Source organism: Heterodontus francisci, chromosome 35 (assembly GCF_036365525.1).
Source record: "Heterodontus francisci isolate sHetFra1 chromosome 35, sHetFra1.hap1, whole genome shotgun sequence".
Lineage (NCBI taxonomy): Eukaryota > Metazoa > Chordata > Chondrichthyes > Heterodontiformes > Heterodontidae > Heterodontus > Heterodontus francisci.
The window spans coordinates 26,755,143-26,764,137 of NC_090405.1; the positions used below are offsets into that span (position 1 = coordinate 26,755,143).

The following is an 8,995-nucleotide window of genomic DNA, read 5'->3' on the forward strand; positions in this document are numbered from 1 at the left end:
TACCAGTGGTGTCCCACAGGGATCAGTGTTGGGTCTGTTGCTCTTTACTATTTTTATTTATGATCTGGATGTAGGTGTAGGGGGCACCATCTGTAAATTTACAGATGATTTGAAGATCTGTGCGAGTGTTTAGACTGTAGACGATACTCGACTGTTTCAGGCTGATCTTAATGTGTTGGGAGATTGGGTTCATGACTGGTAAATGATGTTTAATTTGGGTAAGTGCAGTGTTATTCATGTGGACAGGGCGAATGCTCAACATTCATACACCCTTCAGGGAAAAACATTAAAGTAGGTGGAAAAAAGAAAATAATTTTGAGCAGAGATCTGGATGTTCTAGTGCACAGATCTCTAAAGGTACAGCAGAAATGCTGTGAAGTGATAGTTGGAGCAAATAGAGGGTTGGGCTGCATTCAGAGGATAATTGAGGATAAAATGAGGCATATTCTTTCATGGGATGTGAGCGACACTGGCAAGTCCAGAATTTGTTACCCATCCCTAATTGTCCTTGACAAGGTGGCGGTGAGCTCCCTTCTCGAATTGCTGCACTCCATGTGGTGTAGGTACACCCACAGTGCTGTTAGGAAGGGAGATCCAGGATTTTGACCCAGCATCAGTGAATGAACAGCGATATATTTGCAGATCAGATGGTGTGTGACTTGGAGGGGAGCTTGCACATGGTGGTGTTTCCATGCATCTGCAGCCCTTGTCCTTCAAGGTGGTGGAGGTCTTCGGTTTGGAAGGTGCTGTCTGCGGAGCCTTGGTGAGTTGCAGCAGTGCATCTGGTAGATGGTACACACTACTGCCACTGTGCGTCAGTGGTGAGGGGAGTGAATGTTGAAGGTGGTGAATGGGGTGACAATCAAGGCGGCTGCTTTGTCCTGAACAGTGTCGTGTTTCTCGAGTGCTGCACTCATCCTGGTTTGTGCCTTGTAGATGGTTGACAAGTTTTGGAGAGTCAAAAATCACAAAATTATTACAGTGCAGAAGGAGGCCATTCGGCCCATTGTGTCTGCATAGAATCATAGAACATAGAAAGTTTACAGCACAGGCAGGCCAAAAAACGAGCCACCCAGCTGAATCCCATTGCCCAGCATTTGGACCGTAGCCCTGCACGTTCAGGTACTTGAGGTGCACATCCAGACACCTTTTAAATGAGTTGAGGGTTTCTGCCTCAGCAACCCTTACAGGCAGTGAGTTCCAGACTCCCACAGCCCTCTGGGTGAAAAAACCTTTCCTCATCTCCCCTCTAATTGTTTAACACATCACTTTAAATCTATGCCCCCTAGTCACTGACCTCCCTACTAAGGTAAATAGACCCTTCCCATCCATTCTATCCAGACCCCTCACAATTTTGTACATTTCAATCAAATCTCCCCTCAGCCTCTTCTATTCCAAGGAGAACAACCCCAGTCTATCCAATCTTTCCTCATAGCTGCATTTTTCCAGTCCTGGCAACATCCTCGTAAATCTCCTCTGTAACCTCTCTAGTGCAATTACATCCTTTCTGGAATGAGGTGACCAGAACTGCACACAGAACTCAAGTTGTGGCCGAACTAATGATTTATACAGTTCCAGCATTTCTTGTTTTTGTTTCATCTGCTCTGATGATGCTACCTTCCATGACAGTGCTTCTGATATGACCTCCTTTTTCCTCAACCGAGGATTTCCCCCCACTGTGGTTGACAGGGCCCTCAACCGTGTCCGACCCATTCCCCGCACCTCTACCCTCACCCCTTCCCCTCCCTCCCAGAACCGTGACAGGGTTCCCCTTGTCCTCACTTTTCATCCCACCAGCCTCCATATCCAAAGGATCATCCTCCGCCATTTTCGCCACCTCCAGCGTGATGCCACTACCAGTCGCATCTTCCCCTCCCTTCCCCTGTCAGCATTCCGAAGGGATCGTTCCCTCCGCGACACCCTGGTCCACTCCTCCATTACCCCCACCACTTCGTCCCCGTCCCAGGGCATCTTCCCTTGCAATCGCAGGAGGTGTAATACCTGCCCATTTACCTCCTCTCTCCTCACTATCCCAGGCCCCAAACACTCCTTTCAGGTGAAGCAGCGATTTACTTGTACTTCTTTCAATGTAGTATACTGTATTCGCTGCTCACAGTGTGGTCTCCTCTGCATTGGGGAGACCAAGCGCAGACTGGGTGACCGCTTTGCGGAACATCTCCACTCAGTCCGCAAGCAGGACCCTGAGCTTCCGGTTGCTTGCCATTTCAACACTCCCCCCTGCTCTCATGCTCACATCTCTGTCCTGGGATTGCTGCAGTGTTCCAGTGAACATCAACGCAAGCTCGAGGAACTGCATCTCATCTACCGATTAGGCACACTACAGCCTGCCGGACTGAACATTGAGTTCAATAATTTCAGAGCATGACAGCCCCCCACTTTACTTTCATTTTTAGTCATTTTTAGTTATTTTTTCTTCCTTTTTTTTGCATTCCTTTTTACATTTTTTTCAATTTTTTTTGCATTTATTTCATTTCATCTTAGTTTGTTCAGTTTGCTTACCCACTGTTTTTTTCAGGTTGTTTTTCTTCAGGTTTGCACTTGCTGATGTTCAATATTCAGTATATTCACACCTAATCTGTACTAATGCTTTGTCTTTCAACACACCATTAACATATTGTTTGCCTTTGCTCCGTGACCTTTTGGTCAGCTATGTGGCCTGGTCCAATCTGCACCTTCTCCTTTGTTATCTCTTGCCCAACCCCCACCTCACTTGTTTAGAATCTGTGACTTTTCTAATATTTGTCAGTTCCGAAGAAGGGTCACTGACCCGAAACGTTAACTCTGCTTCTCTTTCCACAGATGCTGCCAGACCTGCTGAGTGAATCCAGCATTTCTTGTTTTTGTTCCAGCATAACCTCCCTGCTCTTATATTCTATACATCGGCTAATAAAGGAAAGGATTCCATAAGCCTTCTCAACCAACTTATCAACCTGTCCTGCTACTTTCAGGGATTTGTGGACATTCACTTCAAGGTCCCTCACTTCCTCTACACCTCTCAGCATTCACCCATTAATTGTGTATTCCTTTGCTGTGTTTGACCTCACCAAAGGCATCACCTCACACTTCTCCAAGTTGAGTTCCATTTGCCACTTTTCTGCCCACCTGACCAGTCCATTTCTCCAGCTCTCCTAATGAGCATTTCACCACGTGCCTTGAGCTGAGTTACTCATCACAGAATTCCCACTATCTGATTTACTCTTGTAGCCAGAGTATGTATATGAATGGTCCAGTTAAGCTTTTGTCAATGGTAACCCCCAGGATGTTGATGGTGGGGGGATTCAGCGATGGTAATGCTGTTGAACATCAAAGGGAGATGGTTACATTCTCTCTTGTTGGAGATGGTCATTGCCTGGTACTTATGTGGTGTGAATGTTACTTGCCACTTAGCAGCCCAAGTCTGAATGTTGTCCAGGTCTTGCTGCTTCTGGACACGGACTCCTTCAGTATCTGAGATGTCCCGAATTTGTCCTTTTATGAAACCTTGGTCAGGATTCACTTGGAATATTGTATCCAGTCTTGGTCTCCTCACATGATGGGTGATATTGAGGCTTTGGAAAGGGTACAGAGGAGAGACATTCGACGAATTCCCAGTATAAGACATCTTGGTTATCAAGTTAGACTAAAAGAGTTGGGACCCTACACCTTAGAGAAACCTAGACTGAGGGGTGATCCGATTGAGGTTCATAAATAATGAAGGGTCCAATTCAGCATGGGAGAGGAGTCATAACTTGATATTGTAAAAGGCCAGATGGCACCCAGATCACATTAAATTTCATTTTCAGTGGTGGGTTAATGTACTAGGATGGCTGAGTGGTTAAGGCGTTGGACTTAAAATCCAATAGATATGTGTCTGCGTGGGTTCAAACCCCACTCCTGGTATCTGTGCTTACCAAATGTTACTTATTCTTTCCCTGACTTTTGCCTTGCACCATCATCTCTTCTGTCATTTAATCACTCTTGCCTTCCAACTGATCACAGCTTCCTATTATTTGATCTGCCCCAGCACCGTTCCTTGGCTCTGCGCTTGCTTATAAACTGGTAAATCTTTAACTTAATCTCCTCTGTACCCTGTCAATGACCTTCTCATCCTTCCTGGATTGTGGTTCCTCACAGGATCCGCTGCCTCTCCGACTCCCCTCCAGGTAACTGAAGGACCTGAGCCTTGGTCTCGCTTTATACGCTAGCTGGTAGTTGATTCCTTGCAGGTCTGCCACCACTCAGGAGAAGCTCAAGACACAGATCAAGCAAAGTATCAAGAGGAATGTGAACAAAGGCTCCCTGGTGCAGAGCAAGGGACAGGGAGCCTCCGGCTCCTTCAAAATCAGCAAGAAGGAAAACCCAGGGAAAAGTGGGAAAGAAGGTGAAGAAACCAGCAGACAAGAAATCTTCAGTGAACAAACCAGCAGACAAGAAATCCTTTGTTAGAAACCTGCAGACAAGAAATCATTAGTGAAGAAACCAGCAACCAAGAAAGTGACAACAAAGAAAGTAACAGCCAAGAAAACGAGCAGCAAGAAGATGGCAACGCCAAATAAGGCGGTGAAGAAAGCAGCGCTTCAGAAAAAGTCTCCTGCGAAGAAGGTCAAAAAAGGCAAGAGTGCGGCGGGCGGAAAGGCGCTGAAGAAAGTGCAGACATGGAAGAGCAAGGTCAAGCCGAAAGCAGCGAAGGCTCAGAAAGCAGGGTCTGGAAAGAAGTGAAAGAGCGCGGGAAACTTGTAAACAGCTGAACACAAAGGCTCTTCTCAGAGCCACCCACATCTCTCAGGAAAGAGCTGATCCCCTGATCAAATGATCCCTCTCCCGGCCCCGCCTGCAGATTCCACATGGAAATGATTTGGAGTAAATCCAGGATCCCTGGTGACTCCCCTCCACCCAGCCCTTTCCCCACTCTCTGTAATAAAACAGAGGGATATCCGGCCCTCACTCTAACTGGAGATGTGTTCTGTGCAGTCTCAGTTCACAAATTCAGGGGGAGAGTCTGTAAGACAGTAACACTGGCGGAGAAACCCCACCTCACAACTCAAACCCCAACACATGAGTTTCTCCAATTCAGCTGGAGTCGGGTGACAACAGGAGCTGGGATAGGCTGTGATCGGGAATGTTAGGAATGGATTTGTTCAGGGAGGAACGTACCTGGAATCTCCGAATATAATAGTTCCTTATTTCCCCAGATGACACATTCTGCAGAGAGTGAAAAGTCTCTTCACTGCTTCACATTTACTAATTGCTTGGTTCTAGATGAATAATGAGTCAGAGAGTAATGACAGGATCTGAAGCTTCTCTTACACCAGCCCTTGAATGACTCAGTGTGAAGTGTCCAATGTGTGAAGCTACTGCCAGGGTTTGTCAATCTGAACAGTTTCAGCTCAGTTACTGGGGGCCTGAAATTCCAACAGTTTGACCCTGTCTCTGATTGGTCACCCGCTTCTCAATCCAATTCTTAACCAATAGGAGAATCACATATAAGTAAATCGAAGTTCTCATTGGCTTAGATTTTCCAATTGGAAAAAGCCTGGCAATTCCAGAGCAGGAAGGAATTGAAGTGATGGAAAATTTCAATTTTCAGGCAACAATTTTAAAACCTCTCATTTTATGTTCTGTTTTACTGTATTTACCGTCACAAAATCCTGACGCGATTTTAGGAATCGTTTTCATTTGTCAATCTGTTAACTGTAAGCGGCGGGAGGAAGGTCCGGTTCAGCAATTTAAAACGGGACAAACATCAGCTTCCTCTCTGTAAAAGGAACAAATTAGCGACTAACCGCTTCTCACAGGCTTCTCGGGGACTGACAGAAACGAGCGGTTTCTGATCTTTTCTCCTGAAAGAGGCGGATAATGCTGCAGGGAGCAATGAACTGCCCTTCACTTTCTGGCTGCTAATACACCCCTGACTTTAAACAGTTCAAACAGCGACTGATGCTTCTGCCGGAAAATGAGCAGATTCACCAGAATGATCCCGGTCCATCATGGCCAAAGACATCCAGCTGGCCCGCCGCATCCGCGGGGAACGCACCTAAAACCCAGCTTCAGTAACAAGTGTAACAAGGGCTCTTTTCAGAGCCACCAAATCAGCAAAGGAAAGAGCTGCCATCTCTGTTCATCATCAAACCCATTAGATTGGAGGGGAGGCCACATGGTTTCTGTTTTGTCACATCACTTTCCCGAAAGGCCTGTTGGACTGAGAGCTAATCTGGAATTTAGAAAGCAGCATTACCGGAGACAAATTGCTGCTCAGCACAATCTCAACCCCCACTCCTGGGATCCTTTAGCTGGCATTTGGGGAAAAGAAATGGATCCCAGTTTTATTTGGAAGGCATTAATGGAGCCGGGTCCGTTCACATGAGGGTTATTTACAAACATTACCCAATGAGTTCACTAATATTTGAATCCATTGAAGATCAGTACACAGGATATGTTTAGTTTAATTTAGAGATACAGCACTGAAACAGGCCCTTCGGCCCACTGAGTCTGTGCCGACCATCAACCAACAATTTATACTAATCCTACACGAATCCCATATTCCAATAACATCCCCACCGGTCCCTATATATTTCCCGACCACCTACCTATACTAGGGGCAATTTATAATGGCCAATTAACCTACCAACCGGCAAGTCTTTGGCATGTGGGAGGAAACCGGAGCACCCGGAGGAAACCCACGCAGACACAGGGAGAACTTGCAAACTCCGCACAGGCAGTACCCAGAATTGAACCCCGGTCACTGGAGCTGTGAGGCTGCAGTGCTAACCACTGCGCCACTGTGCCGCCATATGTAAGGCAGCTCGGTCACTCTGACTGAAACCGCCAGTTCCCCGGGGCTGCAGACCCTGACACTGCGGGGAGAGAATCCCCGACTCTATCCCGCCGCCGGGGGGAACAGACAGCTCTGTGTCCAGAGAATAGGGAGGGCCGGGGGGAAGGCACATCTGAAAGCGCTGCAATGGACTCAGCTCCTGTGTGTGCACAACTCTCACTGATTCCGTCCTCTGGGAACAGTGCGGTCTAAACAGATCAGGTTAGGAGAGAAACACACAGCCCGAGAATGGCCTCTTTCTTCCTGCATTTACTCTGTTCCGGGAGCAGATTCTCATTGAGAAGCGGCGCTCAGATGACCAGAGAGAAAAAAAAACCCAATTCAAACTGTCCAAATGAAAAACAGAGAATTAAACCGGACACTTCCATTATTAAATTAATTCATCAGCTCCGAACCAGTTCCCGTTAATGTACCGGGATAATCTTGGGATTTATAAAATCGAAGACAGCGGGATTTATTAAATTGTTGATTCTGACACCCTGTAGTTCACTTCTTCACTTAACTAGAGGGGGAGATGTGTGAGCAGAGAAACAGAGCGAAATCCAGAGAGGGAACTGAAAACACACCTGGACAGATGTGAAACAGGTCAATCCACTGTTACAATAACTGCATCACTGACTCCCTCCTGACAGTAACCAGCCCTTTCACAGAGACTGTGGGTGGCTCTGAAAAGAGCCTTTGGTTTATTAGATGACATTTTGGCCACTTTACTTTTTCTGGGAGCTCTGAACGCTGGTTTTCTTGGGCAGCAGCACGGCCTGGATATTAGGCAGCACCCCACCCTGAGCGATGGTCACCCCTCCCAGCGGCTTGTTGAGCTCCTCGTCGTTGCGGACGGCCAGCTGCAGGTGTCTGGGGATGATGCGGGTCTTCTTGTTGTCCCGGGCCGCGTTACCGGCTAGCTCGAGGATTTCAGCGGTCAGATACTCGAGCACAGCAGCCAGATAGACCAGGGCTCCGGCATCCACACTCTCAGCATAGTTACCCTTTCTCAGGAGCCTGTGAACACGGCCCACCGGGAACTGCAGTCCAGCCCGGGAGGAGTGAGACTTGGCCTTGGACCGAGCTTTCCCGCCGGTCTTTCCTCTTCCAGACATTTCCACAATCTCACAAATACTTTCACAAAGAATGAATAATTTCCTTAGCATTGATAGCACATCACTGGCAGTCAGGATGGCCGAGCGGTTTGAGGCGTTGCGTTCAGGTCGCAGTCTCCATTGGAGGCATGGGTTCGAATCCCACTTCTGACAAGTTGTGTTTTGACTGAACTGGAGGCGTTTGGGAGCAGCGGTGAAGAGCAAAGAGAAAGCAGGAAAGAACATGGACAAACAAAATAACAATGGACCCAAAGATGTTGCATTAAAACATTAAAGTTAGAGGCAACTGAGCAAACAGCAGGGCACAGAAGAGATCAAAAACGGAACCTTTGTATCGGGGTGGAAGATGTTGCCAATATCCTTAATGAATACTTTACTGTCTTCCCGAATGAGAGGGTGATGCAGATATTGTTATTAAGGAGGAGGAGTGTGAAGTATTGGACGTGATAACTTAAGGAGAGAGGAAGTTTTAATGGGATGAGCATCCTTGAATGTGGATAAATCATCAGGACCAGATGAAATGTACCCCAGGCTGTTGAAAGAAGCCAGGGAAGAAATAATGGAAGGTCTGACCATCATTTTCCAATCCCTCACTGGATACAGGTGTGGTGCCAGAGGATTGGAGGTCTTGTAACGTTGCAATAAAAGCAAAATACGAGGCAGATCAAGCATGGCTGATCCTTTCGAGTAGAGAAACAGGGCTGAATTCCCTGAACCAGTGCTACAGCTTTCAGAATAGAAGGAGCCTATACACACCTGATGGGTTCCACTTAAACAAAAGAGCTGGAGGTGTTGACGGTCAGAACAGATAAAATGTGGAGGAGTGTTTGAAGCAGATTCTGTGTGGTTACTGTAGTTGTACTATGGAGTTATTTCAAGGAGGTGATTCTGAATGTAATGGATCAACGTGGACCCGTCCAAGGCAAAGGTTCTCAGCTTCCCTGTGGTCCAGCCTGGTTGAATGGAACTGAAGCAAACAAATCATCCAGAAGAGGAAAAGATATGTAAGGCCATGAAAGCACAGAATTCAGATGGATGCAATACCAGATGGTATGGCAAGAGT

The 8,995-nt window shown here is 46.9% G+C and overlaps 2 non-coding genes across 2 annotated transcripts; both read left to right on the top strand.

Moving 5' to 3' along the window:
- Positions 1–3,817: 3,817 nt before the first annotated feature.
- Positions 3,818–3,900, top strand: trnal-uaa (transfer RNA leucine (anticodon UAA)). Its single transcript has one exon. It is a non-coding gene; the product is annotated as a tRNA-Leu (tRNA).
- Positions 3,901–8,002: 4,102 nt separating this feature from the next.
- trnal-cag (transfer RNA leucine (anticodon CAG)) lies at positions 8,003–8,085 on the top strand. The gene has a single exon. It is a non-coding gene; the product is annotated as a tRNA-Leu (tRNA).
- Positions 8,086–8,995: the final 910 nt, after the last annotated feature.